A 21,920-nucleotide genomic window follows, 5' to 3' on the forward strand; every position below is an offset into this window, starting at 1 on the left:
TATGGTTTTACACTGTGAACGTTTGGATGCGGACAAAATAAGAACAAGACAATGATTTGTGTGTTTGCAATTAAAGTAGGTGTGTTGCTTATTACAATGTGTTGTGTCAGCTCCTAACTGTAACCTAGATAAAGATCTGATCAAATTCCAGTTGTGATGCTGTGTCTGGGATCGTGAACCGAGTGACCGACCGCTGACAGACACCCCGATGATTCTACCACTGTAAACAGCTGATGCCAAAATAGAGGTTTTAGACTAATGCCATAATGACACTTGCCAAATAACACACATGTGGTGTGGATACACACCCTGTTCTCTTACAATACACTAATGACTGTGTGGATGAGACGTAAATCCTACAACACACAGGAGTAATAAGAGCTTAAGCTTTAAACAGATGGAAGGTTTACTCTAAATGGTCCAGTAGGATTTTAATGATTCACTGATTATAGTGAATGAAACTAGTAGCGGATTCACACCTATGTTGTTTGGTCCGGACCTTCAGACTTTTCAGTTTAGTCCCAACCAAAGATATTAACTGGTTCATTCATTTCCTCCATTCAACAGAAAGACTCGCCAAGGTCAGACACACGCCCAGCTACCGACCAATCAGAGTCAAGTACAGGTAGACGCAGCCCACCTAGGTGATGACGAATTTGATCTTTAGTCCCTAAATTACAATGTGAAACCAAAACTAACCAGATCAAATGGAACAGACGCTCGGTTCAGACTTTTTGAAACTGCCCTTGGTCCAATAACAAAAATCGGACCTGACGACAGCTCATCAATAAACTGATCAACTGCAAACAGGCTCCAGTACAAGGTCCAACACGTGCTCCCTAACTACTGTCTCACTCCATGACACGTACTGCACACTGAGCACAGTTCAGATCAGTGCACACGGGACCAGGGTCTGTAATTTAAGTTTTAACTGTTGACCTGAAGTTCTGCTGTGAGTCACGAGCAGCATCCAGACACACAAACACAGGAAAACAAATGACATCACACAAACTGATGATGAGGTACAAAAAAAAAAAAGGAAAGGCATCAAATTTAAACATCCGGTAAAAAATCCCGACTGACAACACAGAGAGCGGAGAATGTTGGTGAGCTCAGCTCCGGGGTTTCTCTGTGACTCAGGGATATAATGAGAGGGTATGAATGACAGAGTGCATTTTACTGCCCACTCTCTCTCTCTCTCTCTCTCCCGGTCTCTCTCTCTTCCCCTCGCGCTGTCGAGCAGTTTCAGATGACAGAGTACTCTGCTGATTCCTCACTGTCCAGGACTTAATGCTGATGACACGCAGCCTTTTGAAGGTTGTGTTCAGGTGCATGTGAGGCGCTGACGTCCCCTGGGAGTCGGCCTGGGCAGCAGAACCTGTAGCCGGGGCTGAATGAGCTCTAGTGTCAGGCTCAGCAGCTCCTGCAGCCTCTCACTGATTGTTTACAGACAGGAGGGAAACTAAGACAGAAAATCTAAGTAATGGAAACCGAATCTCTCGTGAGGGAAGGAAAACAGAAGCAGAAGATAAATATGGAGACAAATCGAAAGATTCTCCTTACGCACTCACAAGAAATGTGTTTGTAACTTAAACTGAAAGTGAGACACTCTCTGCACCCCCAGAGGAAATGAAATCCGAGCCGAACACAAAGGACGAGCCAGAAGAAGTTTATAGGAGCAAGGAGGGAAGATGTTCGGCTGCAGTTCTTGAAATTGGAAAACCCTGCGTAACATAAAGACCTGAGGGCAAACCACAGTTTGGGCTGATGTCTCTATTAAGCTTCTTTTTTTTTGTAAAGTAATGAAAACCACAGAAAGTCCATCCTGCTGAGCTCAGGTTCTGTGGACTGACATCAGATTGGTTTTCTCACACTGACCTCAAACAAGAGCACGGCTCTGCAGGGCAGAGAACAACCTTAGAAACCAATCAGGACAGTTTGGGTTCTGGCAAGAAATAACACCTTCATGTAATACAGCTAATACCACCTACTTAATGATTGAGCCACTGTTTAAACTCAAGCTATAAGAAGATTAAACATGAGGCAACGTCAGGGAAAGTGTTCACAAGCGAGTGTTTACGAGTTGGAGAAGTGCAGGTAAACAGAGAAGCTCAAACTCTGGTCTGTTAAACGCTGGTACTGACCAGATGGATTTGTCCTTAAGCCAGACGGAGAACGTAAGTCATCAAATGTCTGTTATTAAAAAAAAATGCTGAGCAAACAGCCCTAGAGTCGGAGAAACACTGATCTCTACATGAAACTGCTTTGTTTAGTGAGTTTACTGGTTTAAATCATAAGTCACAAATGTAATTTCTCATGTTTAAGTTTAAATCGAAATGATAAATGAAAGTAAAAGAGAACAGAAGCAGCTATACGGCCTGAACGTGTTTGTGATGATAGACCACGGGTTCACGTTCTTCCCCCTTCACTACATCAGAGGCCATCACCTCTTGGTTGGTTCTTATCACAGAACAATAGACGGCACTGGGAGCTGGTGAAGTTGTTATTTCAGCCACTGGTCAGTTATTCTTTTTCTCAACCCACCACAAAGACCTGTTCAACCCTGTGCTCCTCCACTGCAGGGTACTGTACGCAGAGAGGAGAAACAGGAAGAAGCGGATGTGAAAGACAGAAAGGTAGAAAGAGGCCGATAGACACCTTTTCTCTGTAGAGATAAACTGATTATTCTACTTGTATAAACCAGTCGACTGTACTTTCTATTTTCAAACCAGTATTTCAGTATACCATATAAAGTAAATCCCTACATTGTGGTTTTTAGACCCAATGCTACAACCTCTTCTTAGTGTGTTAGTGAACTGGAAGCTGAACAAAGGTATTTGGTTCTTATTGAGTTGGACTTAACCAGGTTTATCTGGGATGTCGGGAGGAGGCGAGGACATGAAGTCATTTTATCAGATTAACTTGTTGCTAACATCAAAGATGTTCTGAGTTCAAAGCCCTGAGCAGCCGACCTCTGACCCTTCAGACTCACAGAGGTTAAATTAAAGCTTCTACAACAGGGAATAAACCAGCAGGTTGTATTTGAGGTGACTGGGCTGAAAGGACAACAGTGTTTGCTTAGCTGAGAATTCAATGTGGGACTTTTCCTTTACTTACTTTAGCTACTGTCTGAATAAACATTAAAGCAACACTATGAAACTGTGACTGAGCAACGAGGAAGCAAGCGAATGTATCGTGAGCTTCTTTGGATTAGAAAATCCTGACCAGGGCCGGGGAGTGCAAATTAGCCTCGGCTACAAATCCTACATGCAGAACATGTGGATCAAGTTCCGCCAACCTAAAACAAAATTAAACAGCACCCCCTGCAGCCACACATCATGATTGATACTGTTGGGCAGACAGAAAGGTAAACATAAGAAAACACACAGGGAAGGAGGACGACAACAATAGAGAAGGAAGATAGAATATGGAGGCAGGGATTACAAGTGAGAGATAGGGGATTTTCCACCGAGAGGCCGTGGTCCAGTTTGAGAGAAAAGCACCAACTCTTTAAAAGCTCTGCTTCCTTACTCATACATTTTTAACACCTCTCTATTACATGATCTTTCTAGGATAAAGAGTATTTTTAGAATCTAGGCTCTTAGGTCCTTGTCGCTAATGTTAACGGCACAAAAAAATTGCAGTAGGCTGGAAAAAGGTCAGTGGCAAACTGTGGATAACGAGGTTATAGAGTCAAGAAATTTACACAAACTAACTACTAGACATCAAATTATATTAAACATCCAATATAGTCCTCAAATATTACATTTGTTGTATCTTATATATTACAATAGATTAGGTAATTGTTTTTAAGGCCTTCTCGAGACCTGCACGTACCCTGTGGTGGACCACAGAGGTGATGAACGATGTTAACATGTCACTCTACAACTAAATGACTGTCTCTTATTGCTCTTCTTCACATTTAGTTGAACTGTTCTTGGACCATTTGAACCACAAAGTCTTTGTTGTTACACCATTTATCACTAATGGAGCAGGGACATGGCAATTTTACCTTTCAGCCCACAGCTCCTCCAGTCCCTCATCACTTCAAGGCTGGAAGCTGCTTTAAAAGTTCCTCAATTACATTTTTTGATTTAGGGCTGAATATATCTTTCAAGGGAAAGACCTTGGAAATAATGAAATATGTAAACTCAAGAGACCGAATTCATTATGTCTTTTAGCTGTGGTCCCTGTTGTGGACAACTGAAACACACACTGCACTGGGTTATACACTTTAATTTGTAAAAACCGACTGACATTCTGTAAATTTGTATATCACTATGCAGATGATACTCTAATTTATAAGCCTTATTTTTATAAATTTAAAGAACCATAGGATGAAAATGAATCCTTGAAACCAAATAAGGGCAGTCCGTTAACAACCTGTTCAGTCCCTATCATAAGAATAACTCAGGGTTTCTTTAGATTTAATTGAAAACCTATAAGACTTGAGCGAAATCTCCGACCCAAGTCAAGTACGACGGATCTTTGTAGAAACACTGAGACTCTTCACTTGGATCCAGTCGTTGGTTCTAACAACTTGGCCTCATGAGCCTCAGACCACAAAAACCCTCAATTATCGCTCATAATTATGTTAAAGAATTCAGAACAATTTTCTTCAAGCCACTTTCAAATATTCATGTCCCCGGGCAGAGCAATCACACAATTATGGTCCAAACAACCACACTCTACATTTGTCACCACAGTCTGGATTTGTTATAATATTTAAAAACCCAAAGGAATCAACATCTCGTCTCCAGCCTGTGTTTCCTCATTAATCAAATATCAGACAGCAGCTGAATTAGCCCCGATGTTTGTTTTTGTGTGTTTTACGCTCTGCATGTGTGCGTGAAACTCACAGACAGGAAAAGCTCCCCGGGGCGTGTGGTATTAATTGGTGGTGGGGAATACACACAGCAGTCAACATGTGTCTGATGACAATCAGAGGAAAACACAAAGTGAGTGCACTTGCACAAAGTTCCTATGGTCTGTTAGTAAATCAGTGGCTTAAGGGTGAGACGGCCACGGGGTGTGGGAGGAGAATAGAAGAAGGGAGGGAGGACTTGAGAGAGAAGAAGAAAACAAGAGCAGAGAAAAGAGAGAAACGGCAGCAGATTCAGAGACACATGAGTTTGGTGTTAGTTCAACTGTTCATGAGTCAAATGTGTCCAACTTGTTTAAGATTAAAGAAGAAACAAGCAGCAGTTTTATACAATATATGTTGAAAACCAACTATGAAAGTTTATTTTAAATCGTTTTCTTACATATTTCACTACATATAACAATTAAAATATGTAACTATTTATGGTTTGATGTATTTTTAAACTTTCACTAATCAATGTATTGAAATTCAGTGATTCCTACTCTACAGGTAACTTTTGTTTTTGTTGATGGCCGAATCCTTGTTTCCCATTGACTTCAAATGCAAGTGAAATAGATGCAGGAACAAAATGAGGCCTCACAGTTTTATCTCTATCCGACTCAGTTTGCTATGAAATGCCATTGCCTCTAGTTCTCATATATCTTTATCCAGAAAGTTTCTAAGCAAAGTTTCCTCCTAAATCGTTTGAAGATTTGTAAACATTATAAACCAGAACAGAACTTGAAAACTTGAGAAAAGAGAGAAATGGAAGCACGGAGGAGCTGAATGGTGCAAACAGAGAAAAGGATTGAAATAAGAGAGAGAGAGAGAGAGAGAGAGTAGGATGGTGATGGAAGGAGGAGATGTTGGAGAAGGAGAAGAGCATAATGGAAGGGAGTGGGCCTGTTCACCGCTGATCCCCACTGACCTGTGAGTTCTGACCCCTGCCACTACCCTGTCATTCAAAGCCCGCCTCCTGATGCGCCCGCAGGCCGACTGCAAGGTCAAAGTTCACCCAGAGAGGTCAAAGGTCCAGCCAGGACTCCAGGGCCAGGGCTACATGATGTTGGGCTACGAGCTCTAAGTAACACATAATGCATGACAGGGTCGGCGAACTGCTGACATCATCACAGAGGGGGAGAGAAAGAAAAGGAGTGATTTTAAGAAAGAAGGAAAGAAGGCCTGAGGGATAAATAGAGGAACCAAAACAACCAGATTCTCTCTATCCTGCAATTACAGCTGATAAACTGAGTCCTGAGCTTTTTAATTTCAACTCAAAGTTTAACAGCATTACACAACTACAAAAGCCACACGACGGAAACACAATCACAATCGATGTGAGTGATAACGAATGTTACCTGTAAAATAATAAAAGAAAGTCATAAAACAACTTGACTTCTAGAAACCCCGACTGCAGGAAGTAACTTGTTTAATATGAAAAGGGACGATGCCAGATTTCAGGATATGCTAATTCTCACAACGTGAACAAATTGTGCCCCAGATTTGAAACGGAGGAAAACATAATTAAGGAAATCCTGTTAATTATTTAGATCACACCTCCGTTAAGTTTCAGGGCCGATTTCTGGGTCAGAATATAAACAAAGCTGCTTAAATGACAAGAACACACACACAAACGAACACACACACAAACACACAAGAACGCACACAGTTTCTCCTCTTGTGGCAGTTATATAGCAACACATAGAATCCAGGTTAACCTCAGGGGCTCCACAGGGTGTTAGAGAAACAGGGCAAAATGGAGAGAGGGTAGTGGTAGAAAACACACACACACACACACACACAGACACACTAACACACACACAGGAAAGCCTTCAGGATCAAACCCTGGAGGAAGGGGGGGGGGGTTGGTAGGATCTGAGCCAACACTGTTTCCTTTCTTTTCTTCCTATCGTCTCATCTCCTCTTCCACCTTCAGCTTCTCATAATTATGTAACGTTTCTTATACAAACGGCAAATAATTAATTCATCTCCTAATTTCTTCTAATTAAGACCATGTGCAAACAAGCACAGCGTCTCTAACGAGCTGGTGTGTGTCTGTGTGTTGTGTGTTGTGTTCTCCTGCTATGTTCCTGTTCCTCTCTCTCAGTTTGTGTGGGCGACCGAGAGGAGTCGATTCCGTACTTCTAGTATTTCCCGATCATTGAGGTCACGTTGGCCACACTCAGCTTCAGAAAGAGTTTCTCTCTCTCGCCTTGAGCGACGCTTCACCACTGTTTTACTTTGAGTTCCTCAAACTCCATGGCTGGGTTTTGTGTTGACCTGAATTGTACGTGAATCACCCAGATGTGTAGGCGAAGACACAAATCTGACTTCAACGATTATAATTGCAGGGAGAATACGCTTATACAGGTTATTTATCAAACTCGTAGATTTCTGATTTGCCCTTTTACTTGCACAATTGTCCGTGGCCGTTTTACTCCAGGTCAGCATAGTGTAATTTGCAAAGGTTATGTCTTTGGGTTTATCTGAAATTGAAATGAAAGCAGAACACTAAGTCACTGAGTTGTTATTCTTTGCATATCGCATAAGGTCAGGTAGAAGGGAAATAGTGTTGTCATTGTTTTCAGTGAAAGTATTGAACAGTTTTTGCGGCTTCTCTTGTTGGAATATTGCATCGCCATCACAGTTTCTTCCTCATGAGGAAAGTGCTCCAGTCCCCATGAGGCCGACTGGTCCCTGCAAGGTCAGTGTTTGTATAGGAGAAGCTCCCAAATAGGTAACACTCACACCGCAAATACACACAGACACACACACACACATGAATATACATAAAGCCGTGCAGTGAGTCTGCTGGAGCCAGATAACAGATGGACAGTGAGGTCAAAGACGGTGAGAACAAAACACTGAGGTTTAGAGAACAGATGGGCAAAGAGTTCACTGAAGGGAAGAGTAAGAAAACACATCGGCACAGAGAAAGTGTCAAGAAATCCTACAGGGACAAAACTGCCAGAGACGGCTGATTAATTATATTTAAAAAGTAGTTAATATATGTGTAAAAATGAAGGATAACATGAGCACACGGGCAGTGGATGCTGAGTCACTTCTCTGCGGCTCGAGCAGCAGGTGAACAGGAAGAAAAGAGTGCTGGTGTCATGGGAGCCTGCTGAGGAGAACAGGACTCTGGCACCTGCTCCTGCACACGAGGACAAATGGAGACCGAAGGAGGGCAGGAGAGGGAGAGGGAGGAGAGGAGGAGGAAATGATGGAGGGCAGGAAAAGGAGGATAGTGTAGGAGTCAGGAAGGACATGGAGGAGAGGAGCGTAAACAGAGGAATACAACAGGGAAATATCCTGGAAAGAAGGACAGAGGGACACTTTACCTCCGAAGCTGGTCGGCCTGACTCAGCACCACATGAGGTCACTTCCTCTCTGCTGACCGGCTACTGACAGACACCAGGGACCAAACATCCCATAACAATATCCTTCATGTCAACTGCTCCTACTGCGGCCGAGGTACCACAGAAATGCTATTTACTCATTGTAACATGGAAAGTGAAGTTGAATACATAAAACCATTTCCTAGGGAACTGTATGGATCCTAATGAACAAGAATCTGTGTACGTGCAATTTGCTGTAGATCCGAACAAAGCAGAGCTAGTGGGTTAAAGCTGGGGTTGGTAATCCTAGGAAAAGCTAGAGCTAAGAGCAGGCTACACTTTGAAAACCCCCTCCAATCAGCTCCTCTGTTCATAGCTCCGCCCCCAAAACACACAAACGTACACTAACTTCTACAAGACAACTTTTCCCAAACTCATTCACGAACTTCTGTATATAGTCTTTGCTTCAGCGAGGTTTGTCTCGCAAATCTATTCATGCAACAACACTATTTCCATAAGTGACATACACAACACCATGAGAGTTAATCTACTATATTGAGGTAAAGCACTGTATATTATAGATTAATAAAAGTTTAACGTACAAATAGATGTAAAGTATGGATGTTATGACTCAAACTAAGTTGCTTCAAATAGTTTTACAGTCTTTACAGCTTGTGTCATCCTCGGTCTTAAAAACCGTTCAGCTGTAAACTCCGAAACGTTTTCCCGGAACAGTCGAGGTCACTGTTTAAGAGTCGAGGTGATGCACTGTTGACGGGGGGGTGAAACACAGGATTTGTAACATCGTTGTGACCGTGTCAGTGACAGAGACGGTGGGTGAGAGAGAGAAAGAGAGAGAGAGAGAGAGAGAGAGAGGGAGGGTACAGGAATGTGGGATTGGGTCGCAGGAGCAGGGAATGAATCAGCTCATTTCTCCTGCTGCCTTGAGGCCGAGACAGTCTGACAGGCCAGCAAATAAGGATGACTCATCCTGACTCACACACACAGCCACACACAGACACACACACACACACACACAGGTGCGCACACATACACAACACTGGCTGATGGATTGTCCCACCATAAAACACACTTTTGTGGCTTTAGTTGCCCTGAAAGGAAACTTCTCATGCTCTCTCGGATTCTTCTGCCCTTTTCGCAAATACACAACTCATTCTGTCATGCTCTCATTCTCTCTCTCTCTCTCTCATGTGCACACACACGCACACAAGCGTTGTCATAGGTGGAGCTTCACTTCGGCTGTATGTCAGTGCATGAACATGGTTTAAGTAACCACCCGTACAGGACTCTCAAAGACTTACAGCACACAACACACCCACAACACGGGCAGGACAAGTTCATTTTTCAACTCTACACGTGGGAAGTCCTGCTCTCAACTGAAAGGCTTCCCTCTTGTGTGTATATATATATATATATACATACACACACACACACGTTTATGTGGACTTATATTAATTTCCTGCAACACACACACACACACACAATCTCTCTCTCTCTCTCACACACACACACACACGCACACACACAGCTCTATCCCAGCTGCATTGGCAATCTCAGCAGCCCTGCAGCCACCGACCTGTGACTCATCCTCGCAGCCTTTTTTCTTCTCAGGATGCACACACATGCACAGACACACACATGCACACACACAAATACGTGCACACTCATAACTGTGACAACGCACATACATGCACATCGGGTTTGCATTCCAATCCGTCTGCCTCTTGTGAAGATGAGACGTGCTGACGTGTTCCCAGATCTCGTAGATGTGAAATCTGAACAATCTTCAAAAAGAGAAAAGCTCCTTTGATCAGTCCTGTTACAGTAGGTAACACACACACACACACACACACACACATACGCACACACACAATCAGCCTTCTTCAGATTGTGAACCGACACAGTTTCAACTACTAATAATGACAAAGGGATAAAAACTGTGTAGATAAGATGCAGCTTGAAACATCAACCTCGGGTTTAACCTCACTTGCAAATGACAGGGTTTCTACTGACACACACACACAACGTCCAGCTGTGGACTTTTCTTTGATCTTATCCTTTGATTGTTTTTTACTTTTCCCTCTGCTCATGTTCCTTCACCTTATTCTTTACCTGCCTCATTTCCTTCTTGGTACAGTACTTTCTTTAATCAAGCAACTCTAGAGCCAGAAAGATTTGTTTGACTGGCCGATAAAAAAGGCTCCATGTTTAGTTTTCACTGTGTCATGTGATGTGATGTCTCAAGATGCATAGTTCTCTTTGAAAAATAATCATGTCTCACTTTGTTGTTGTGATCTTATCTATAAAAATAACAGCTGATAATCCTATAAAACGGTAAATAAAGAAAAAAAGACACAAATCTCTAATTTATTCTAACAAAAATACCGACCAACAATTAACCAGAACATAAGTGGAACGGGGGGGAACAAGGGCCGATTGTTTCCTCCTCTTGTATCAAGGTTCTCAGGAACAAGATGGAGATATCGTCCCCGAGGTCCGGCCACGGCACAAGGTGACGTGAAGACCAGACAACCGAACCGTGTGTGTGCGTCTGTAACAGGATCTGCACGGTGTGCCACTGAGGGTTAAGTGATGAAGGCCGAACGAGGACCTGGAGTTTGAGTGACTGAGCTGTGAGTGGTCCCCAGTGACCCTCTGCATTATGAGCTGCTTCCGAAGAACAACCGCTTTGAGTCGGGGACAAGAGCCGAGTCCCCAGGTGAGGAAACGCTGATTTCTGGGTCAGCGGTTAAGGTTAGGATAAGGGTTTCGTTAAATAGCGGTTATGGTCTCTAAAAGTGACCTATTGTGTTACAAGTGTGTGTGTGTGTGTGTGTGTGTGTGTGTGTGTGTGTGTGTTACCTGTTTTGGATCCATGGTGGCTCTCATCCAGCACCAGACTGTTCATACATTTAATCTCCCAGTCTTGGACTTCAGTATTCCACAGTGCAGGGACTAAAACGGTGTACTTGGCTCTGGATGAGAGATAGAGGAAAAGAAAGCAGGTGATAATCAATCATTTTAACGATAAACCCGATTATAAATATTAAAAAAAGGAAAACACAAATACAACCAAATAAATACAACTTGAATTGAGCAAGTAAACATTTTTAAAAGCAAATAAATGCAAATATTTTCTGCATTGTTTCTGTAAAATAAACGTTTTTATAACAGCAAGCAAAACCCTGATAGCAACAGGTCTGTGAAAGGCTCATATCATCTGATTTGTGTGAAGCTCTAGTGTTGAGGAATGCTAATTGGTAAGTACAGTGTAAAAAGAAATTAAAAAACCTGCGTCAAAAGGATGATCAAACCGATCAAGTGCGAGTCTGAATGTTTCTGAGACATTTCAAACGGTTGAAAGAGAAATGAAATGAAAAGCCAAAGCCGAGACTTTATAGAAAGCGGCCGTGTCAGTGTGAGGTAAACAGACGACCATTCGACCCCTCCAGCTGAATGAGGGTGTCAATGTGTCAATGAGGATAAATGAATGAATGAGAGGAGGCAAGATGAAGAAGAGAGGGGGGGGGGGGGGGAGAACGCAGGGTTGCACGGCCCAGAGAGGTTTATGGGAAGGAGGAGAGTAAACAAGAGGAGAAAGAGATAGAGCTGGTGGAGGGCGCTAAGAAAAACTGGGGATGGGAGATATGGAGACAAAAGGAGGCACTGAGAGAAAGAGGTAAATTAGTCACTGGGGTAGTGAAGGTTGTGTGTGTGTGTGTGGGGGGGGCTCCTGTTTGAAAATGATGTGTTGCTGTAACGACTCGACTGTTCAAACTCTCTCTCAGCGGAGATTAAATATATGTTCATGGAAACAAAGAACATTTGACTTGTTATTAAACTGGTTCCAAGTTACAACAAGATCAATAAATTCACTGGCATAACAACAACACAAATATTGTGTTACAGAACTATTGTTGTGCTGAAACCAAACCAGACGACGAAAACTATCCATCACCAAGGTCTGAAGAGTGAAAAATGATTAAGCCTTTAAATGCCTGATGCCAGTAGGTGGGGCTATGACTATGATTCATAGGCTTCAGGGCAAATTCCTATCATAAGTAATTATGATTATATTGTATTTAAAGTGAAGTTCTCACGTGAGAGAAAGAGAGAGAGAACTGCATTGCATGAAACTATGAGATCTCAATGTGTGGACAGTAAAAACTTTATGGACGAGCAAACAGCGCTGCACACAGAGCAAAACACGAAGTTGGTCGATCTCTGATATTATTATGCAAAGTTTAAAATTTGATTCATGATGCAGTGGTGGCAGGACATATTAGAATATGTCGAGCTGCCGCGAAATAGATAATTAATGTGAAACACTGACTCTAGTTAATAATTTAGTTCAAATCATCACAAACATGAAACTGATCATTTCCTCACAGAGGTTTAAAGATATCAAATTGATGGAAAAGAGCACCAGATCAGATCAGTACTTTGATTTTGGGTGAACAGACTGGAAGAGTTACTGACTGAAACAAAAGAGTTGGAGGAAGAGAAGCTGATTTATGAAGAGGAAGAGGAAGAAGAAGTGATGGACGTCCCGATGAAGAGCAGGGGAAGGAGACAGCAGATTTATCTCAGAACCAGACACAGAGAAAGTGTGTGAATCCTTCCAGGGAGAGAAGCTGTTCTGTGAATGGTGATTTATGATGTTTTGGGCGTCATAGTTACGACCTGGCTCTGAGCCGACAGCTGATTGACAGCCCGGTGTCACCAGACAGTCACATGAGATGGATGAGCCTCTCAACCAATCATTGATCAGAAGGGCCTGTGACAGCTTTCATTTATAATGTTCAACCTGAATAAAAAAAGCAGAACATTAAGAGAGGTTGACGATCCCCCCTTCTTTCATTTCTCTCCCTAATTAGCGCACCGTCTTCCTCCAGCCTCTTCTCTCTCTCTGACCCTCCATTCATCTTCCTTCCCCTCTCTTACCCCACTGCCCTCTCTCTCCCTCAGAATCTTCCCAGAGTAAGGGGATCCTGCCCTGGGAGACACTCGGACCACTTAGGGGTTGACTTCTGACCGGGCTTTCATAACCATGCCAAGCAGGCAACAAGGACTTCTCAATGTGACGCCATGGCAGGCTGCCCGCTGAACACCAGAGCCCGGGCAGAATGAGACTGGCAGCGCTGCCCTGGATGCATGAATATGCAAACAGCGGAGGAAGTGAACCCATGGATCAAAATGTGATTTTTCCTGTAGCACAGAAAAGCTGTTTTCAGACCTGCACTGAAGTTTGGGTATTTCCCAGAGGGGCTGTATTTAAGAGCTCAATGTCTGAGTCAGATGCTCCGGACTTTTTCCCTGAGCTTCTCCCGTCAGCCCCCAAATAAAATGTCCACAAAACAGTGACCCATGTAAATACACTGCAGGTAATTTCCCAGAAACTTCCCAGCGAACCAGTGGCCAAACAAACAAGATTCCAGAGCTGGTGGCGAATGAGCTGTAAACAAAAACTAAAAAGTTGGTCTGCGTTCTTCAGACCAACTGGACTTCAACAGCAACAGAGTAATGTAAGAGCCCATCTGTGCAATAACTTTATAAAAACTTGATTTAAATACTTCAAATGAGCTGATCAGAAAACGTAAAAGGTAGGGACGGGAATCGGCAGGGACCTCCCGATACGATACTATCACGATACTTAGGTGGCGATACGATATGTATTGCGATTCTGTAAGTATTGCGATTCGATATTACGATTTCCTGGGATTTCTTTTGGTTATTTTTTTTTTTAAAGTACTGGACCATTGAAAAGTGTTGAATCATCCCTCCAAATACAACACAGTCAAATCACTTAGAGTTTACAAGTTTTATTTCAAATATTAACATTAACTTAATGACTGCCGGGCAGCCAATAGAGAAAATAAATAAAAATGTTCCCTATTATTGTATAGCCCCTGTGAACTGCACACAAACTGACAGATTAAGAAATATAAGCCACTTAGGCTACTTTTAAACAATAAATAAAAGGTAAATTAAATAGAATGAATAAAAGTTTACTTAAAATATAAACTTTGAAATAAACAAAAAGTAGGCTATTGTTGTTTGCATGTAGCCGATGCAAAGCTAGTGCTTGGGTATGTTTAGATTCTTGTGCAAGAACAAGAGCTGGTCAACATGCTCTGGGGTGATGTTGCTCCCCCCATATATCCTCCCCGTATAAACCAATAAATATGTTTTTTTTTTTAAAAATCGATTTGGGAGGCAGCATATCGATTTAAAATCGTCAATCACAAGAATCGCGATTTGTAACTGAATCGATTTTTCCCCCCATCCCTAGTAAAAGGTCAGTTAAACAGTTGTTGAAATGTTCCCCAATATTAATAAAGATATGTCCTTCATAATCCCCTTTGCAAAATGTGGTCAGGTGCCTAGTACGACATTTCCTTGTTGGTGATAAGTTTCTTTATCACGACCTGTTACACGGTTTATGGAAACTTTATCCAGAATTTCCTCCAGATCTCTGTCCAAGGTAAACAAGCTCAGGTCCAAACAGTGAGACCTTTTCATCACACATTAGATTTAAGTAGCCATGGGACGCTTATCTATTAGAACAAATATGATAAACTGGATTTTAATCATCACTGCGCACCAGTCTGTCTCACACACACACACACACACTGGCTGTATACACAAACCCAGTGACCCTGCTGGGTTGCCATAACTACCGCTCCATGTCAACAAAACATGTCCGCCGGCATGTGACGTTTATATTGAACATGGTGAAAGAGAGACGGAGGGGTCCGCCTGAAAGCAGCGTGGGCCGCCATTCTGGAAACTAATTTAGCATAAGGGAAGTTCAATCCAAACATGTACAAAATCAACCGCGGGACAACAATGACATTCTGCGTTTCCTGGAATGCTCGGTGTCAAAACACGTCCAGCCCTGATGAGCCGATTCATATTCATGAGCTGCCTGCGGTTTCATTTAAAAGGCCGAGGCTGAAGATCTCAGCTCGGAGAACTGCGCGGTGGCGCATTCTTCAGCGGGAACCATTGTTTCCAGTGCAATCAGGAGGGTGGTCGGCAACAATATTCAGAAAACACATTATAGCTTGTGTTGTTTTGAACGACATGTGAACAGCTGAACACACGAGAGGATGAAAATTATAGGGTCAATAAAAACCAGAATATGCAGTTACATATTCTGGTTTTTATTGACCCTATAATTTAGTAGGGACGTTCATCAGTAACCAACAAAATAACCATGACTTTAATTTGAATTATACTATGATTTAATCTGTTAAGAAACATCCGTGGACATCGGTAGAAAGGCCGTCAGCTGAGGACTAAGGTCCTGGGACTTTAATGAGGGTTGAATATTGTGATTATGCACTGAACCTGTACACAGTTCACCCTCATGTGCATCATAGTGACTGGTTAGTGGTAATTATCAGAAGCAACATTTGTTTACATTCAGAATGTTGTCCCATGCACACCTAGGGTTGCAAAATTCCTGGAATATTCAAAGTTGGAAACTTTCCATGGGAATGAACGGGAATATACGAGAATTAATGTGAATAAACTGGAAATGTTGTGGGTAATTTATATTAACTGTATTTACCTTGTCATATACAGACATAAATATAAACATTTTGTTTTGTCATATGCTGATTTGAGCCCTGAGGAAACTTTGGGCACTTGACTATATGCTTCTGCATCGTTGTGTCATTCTTAACATAGGTCTTTGCACAGTATTTGCACATGTACACAGCCTTTCCTTCTACATTGGATGAGGTGAAATGTCTCCACACATGAGAGAGTGCACGTGGCATTGTTCTGTAGAATAAGATGAGAAAAAAGCTTGTAAAAAAAGAGATATAAATAGTTAGCCAAACAATTGGAATCGTCCTTAAAAATATTTTACAATTGATGGATAAATGAATGGAAATAGGCTAGATGAACAGATGAACAATCCTCAATAAGCATGCTAATATATTTTACCCAGTAATATCATCGGAACTTACCTGAATTCCCAAAATTCCCGAGCTTAACTTCCCATGGAAAGTTTCCAGAAATTTACCAGAAACTTTGCGCCCATATTGTGATTATGCACTGAACCTGTACACAGTTCGCTCTCATGTGCATCATAGTGACTGATCAGTGGTAATTATCAGAAGCAACATTCATTAACATTCAGAATGTTGCCCCATGCACAACCTTCCCCTCACTCACACATCCACCGGGACCCTCAGCAGCAGCGGCAGCACGGCGCCCTCGTCGCTCTGCTCCATCAGCCGCGGCTCCAGCAGGTCCATGATGGTCAGAGCGATACGGAACACGGCGGACAGGCCTGAGGACGGAGAGGGAGGAGGAGTTCCAAACATCACTGCTATCACAAAACATTATCACTGTGCTGGGCGGCGATAAGACAGAGATAAGACACATTGAGTCTGTTAAATATCAACTCGTTTAACTGGGTTGTGTGTACGTGTGTACGTGTGTGTACGTGTGTAGGGTTGCAAAGGGGCAGAAAGTTTCTGGTAAATTTCCGGAAACTTTCCACGGGAATATTAAGCTCGGGAATTTTGAAAAAAAAAAACTATGCAAATTAAACGCTGAGCAATAAAAACATCATTCAAAACTCTATTTTAAAGATGTATGGAACGTTGAGTTTCAACCCTCCACCGTGCATTCTTCCATCACATGCACAGATAACTCCCAGCATGCTTCACTCTACAGCAGGGCTATTGAGGCCTGCTGTAGAGTGCAGGACTAGTCAGGTAAGTTTCCATGATATTACTGGGGAAAATATATTAGCATGCTGATTGAGGATTGTTCATCTGTTCATCTAGACTATTTCCATTCATTTATCCATCAATTGTAAAATATTTTCACAGACTATTCCAATTGTTTGGCTAACTATTTATATCTCTGGCATTGGATTAGTGTTTTTTTACAAACCTTTTTCTCATCTTAATCTACAGAACAATGCCACGTGCACTCTCTCATGTGTGGAGACATTTCACCCCATCCAATGTAGAAGGAAAGGCTGTGTACATTTGCAATTACTGTGCAAAGACCTATGTTAAGAATGACACAACGATGCAGAAGCATATAGTCAAGTGCCCAAAGTTTCCTCAGGGCTCAAATCAGCCAAAGACAAAACAAAATGTTTATATTTATGTCTGTATATGACAAGGTAAATACAGTTAGTATTAATTACCCACAACATTTCCAATTTATTCCCGTTAAATCCCGTTAATTCCCGTTAATTCCCGTATATTCCCGTTAATTCCTGTTAATTCCCATGGAAAGTTTCCAACTTTGAATATTCCCGGAATTTTGCAACCCTAGTCGTGTGCAAGTACCGTGCAGTATGATGAGGTCCCAGGCGGCGAGGACAGAATCCCAGCAGGGCAGCGCGGTGAAGAGCGTGAGGAACCATGGCATCACGAAGTGGACTGATAAGACTCCCACCGACTCCTGCAGGGAGGGGAGGGAAACGACATGGGGAGATTTAAACATAACCAAACAAAGTATTCAATAATTGTTGCTCTGCCAATTTCTGTCAGTCTCCTTCGCTGAACCCCCGAGAAGAACTGACAAGAGCAGAACCCCGAGGAAGAGGCTCAATGGATCCATGTGATCCGTCTGTAAGGAAGCTAAAGCCTTAGAGGAAGTTCACCCGGGTTCTTTAAAAAAATGCACAAACACGCATTAAACTAGGTCTCAAATAAGTTTTACATTTTACATAATTATGGTGTGTAATAGCCACAACTTTTAACAGTATTAAACACAGTAACAACTTAACATACATCTGTTTGATGCATGTTTAAAAGAGCTTCTTAAAATGACAGAAACCGTATTAAAGAAGAGTTTAATGTGGGCTTCGAATTTTGAATTTGGTCCATGTCCCATCTCCTAACAAGGAGAAGCCAGGGATTTCTGCCTATAGTGCAGCCAGCCACCAGGAGGCAGTCCAGACACTGGGTTTACTTTTGGAAGCAGTCGTGTTGTTTATATTAAAAGGTCTATGGTTTGAACCTGAAGGTTTGTGTGGAGTTTACACGATCTTCCTCCCACAGTCCAAACCCGTGGCGTCTCAGTAAACGTAATCGGTTGTTTCTCGATACGTCGGCCCGGTGACAGACTGGTGAACCCGTGCAGCACAAGGTCAGACTGGCTCCAGCTCCCACTCGACTCTGAGGATAAGCTGTATACCTCGTGGAATGGAAGGAGTCAACATGCACTCAGATCTGGAGGGTGGAGCAGAGACCTGTTTACAGCTTCACTGTGCTGAACAGCTCCATTACAAAGGAAACGCTGACCTCTGATCTCTAATAGGATTTCTGTAAGAGGGGGAAATTATTGTGCCGACAACAAGGCTCCGTGGCGTGCGTGTATGTGTGTGTGTGTGTGTGTGTGTGTGTTGATGTTTAGGCTCCAGAAGAGGGAGCTTTCCTCTCAGACCTGCTGAGTCAACGTGAAGTATAACAAACCCTTCAAAGACACTTAAGCAGCATTACCCGAGGCCAAGACTGCATCAGTGTGTGCACACATGCAGAGTTTGAACTAAGGAGAACAAGGTTGTAACGGGATCACGAGCAGAGGAAGATACGTAGTTTTCAATAAGACGTTTAGAGAACAGAGGACTAAGACTCTACAGCAGCTGTTTGAACTTTGTTTTCATCCGCTCGTAAAACAAACACCAAGATATCACCAAAGTTATTATAATGCATCCTGTGGTTGATATCATCTCTGCACCAATATATCTCAGTCTGGACAAGAAAACCTGACGAGCTGACTAACAAATCAGCATTTCCTTCCACAGAGCCGAGCCGCTGACACCTCAAAAAAGTCAAGCTATATTCTTTTTTATTAAGTTTGAGAAATCCTTTGCAGCTCAGTTATGTTTCATCAGCCCTTCACTCTTTGCTTCAGTTACAAGAATGAGCAACATCCCAGGAACTTGTTTTCTCTTGAGATGAAGTCAACAGTTCTTGAGCAAAACAACAATTAAGATCTTGAAAAAGAAAAAGCAAACCTATGAATAATAATAAAACACTGATGTCAACATTTAGCAAGTTGTATGTCTCATGCTGGACACACATTTCAAACGGACATGACAGAATTATGAGATCCAATAAATAAACATTTGATTGTTTCTAATAAAAATTCTTTGCCTGGGAGAAGCAGGCAAAGACAAATATCCAGTGTCATGAAATTTGCTTTGTGTGGTTAAACGTCAGCAGGGACAGAGGAGGGAAACTTCCCAGCTGAAAGCTTGTGGCCGACAGAACAACCAGTGATTCTGCTGCTGGAGCCTGGAGCTGACACAGTGAATGACAGGAGGCCCCATTGATGACAGATACATTACAGTGGCCCCTCCTGTGCAGATGAACTACTCATCACTTGGCCATATGGCCTCAAACACAAATACACACTCATGCACACACTTTCTTGACAAAGACTTTTTCCTGCTGTATTCTCACTCTGACATTTTCTGCACATCTCACTAAGGGCAGGAAAAGTTCTGGTCCAGAGCAACGGCCACAAACTCTGTACATGTCGATGATAAAAGAGAAAGAAAGTGGAAATCTGAGCTGAACAGAACATGGAGAGGAACTCACCAGGTGCTGAGAGAGCTTCGGCTTCCTGTGTTTCAGGAACTGGTCGAACACCTTCACCTGGTGTTGGACCCTGAAGAGAAACAAGAACATCGATGAGCTGTGAACATCGAAATCTACCATCGACAAATGATTATTAATAAAGGCCACCAGGATATGGGCTTTGCATCATATCAGATATCTTGTTACAGTCCATCACATACAGGCAAGAAATGCAGTTTTTAACAGACTAGCTCACAGTGTTACAGCCTATTGTACATAGGGTAGAGTTCTATTATCAATAATGACTAATCATATCTGTATTAGAGCAAGGATTACAATCCTAACTTCTCTTTACCAAATCTTTATGCAAAGGAGGGTTGCTAGATGTCACACAGCTTTTTCTCTGGACTAGTCTGAACAAATATTTAATCAGTCATTTCCCTCTTCCTGTTTTGAAACAAAAAATAATATTTATTCGTGCCATGAAGTCTCTGCTGCCTGTGCAAGGTCATCATCATGACACAGCACCTTTATAAAACTCTAGTAACCAAATATGCCTTTCCTTGATTCTCCTTCATTAAATCTTGTGATTTAAACGTACATACCAAGTCCTTCTAGATTGTGAGTTTATAGATATGATATCATTGTTATATCCAGTCACACACTCTTACTTGGAGAGGCTGAGGTCAAAGACTTCAGCCAGATATTTAGGTTTATCCAATAAGGCCGTCAGAGCCCAGAACGCCTCCTCCTCTCCCAACTGCATCAGCAGAACAGCAGCTATGTAGGACATCCCTGTAAAACACACACAGACACACACACAGACACACACACTTACTTGAGGTCCATTCATTGTGGACGACCTAACCCTTCCCTTAACCAGGACCTCAGAGAAGACGTATGGCCTCATTAGGACCTGGTTTTGTTCCCCTTGAGGTCGACTGGTCCTCGTAAGGTCAGTGTTTCTATCAGAAGTCCCATGAGAAAACCCACAAGTTTTTGTGTGCACACACAAAATTTTTCCGAACAGGATGTTTTATACACTGTATTAAAAATGTGTACGTTACAGGAACTAACATTCATCACAGGTCTGAGACATTGGGATTTAGCTCTGAAGCACCAGCAGGTGAAACTGCTGAGCAGGATGTGGAACCTCAGTGAATATCTGCTCTCCACTACTTCAGTGTCTCTGCCCTAAATTTAATAAACTGTGGACAAGGCAGCGCTCGCTGTGAGGCAGAGATTTAATGCTGCAGACTGTAGAATATTAATGGGATATATAAGTCAAGAAGAGAAGGGACGTTTCATTAGAAAAGAGTTTCCGCTCAGTGGTTTACCACAGACAAAAAACTAAATACAAAATACACAAAACATGAAAAGTCAGTTTGAATCTGATTGCATCTGGAGATTTATCCATATCCATATTTACACTTTATTGTAGAAAGAGTTCTGACATGATGAGAAAATCTTAGAATTTTCCCCTAGATTATAGAATTGTTGATTCTTTCAAATTTCCAATGTCAAACATCAAATGAACTCAGATATTCCAGATTAAGAAGATACTCTCAGTATTTTCCTGACACGTTTACTTGTGTTTATGTGGAAAATGTTTAAAGAGCCACGTTTTATTTTGCAACATAGAGAAGGAAGTTTCCTGAGGCCCTTAATATTAATAATCCTCTGCTTCCATCAAGTGGTCACATCGTGTACTGCAGCTATATAGAGCAAATGACTAGCATGACGTCATCCTGATGATGACACCAACTACATTTACAAGTCTAGTTTAGCATTTATTCATTCTTGCACTTTATTGTAGAAAGAGTCTGACAAAATCTTAGAATTTTCCACCAGATTATAGAATTGTTGATTCTTTCAAATGTCAAACATCAAATAAACTCAAATATTCCAGATTAAGACATGTTTATTTGTGTTTATGTGGAAAATGTAGAAGGAGCCACGTTTTATTTAGCAACACAAAGAAGGAATTTTCCTGAGGCCCGTTTATATGAATAATCCTCTGCTTCCATCAGGTGGTCACATCGTGTACTGCAGCTATATAGAGCAAATGACTAGCATGACGTCATCCTGATGATGACACCAACTACATTTACAAGTCTAGCTTAGCATTTATTTATT

The sequence above is a fragment of the Limanda limanda genome, chromosome 8 (assembly GCF_963576545.1).
Source record: "Limanda limanda chromosome 8, fLimLim1.1, whole genome shotgun sequence".
In the NCBI taxonomy this organism is placed as follows: domain Eukaryota; kingdom Metazoa; phylum Chordata; class Actinopteri; order Pleuronectiformes; family Pleuronectidae; genus Limanda; species Limanda limanda.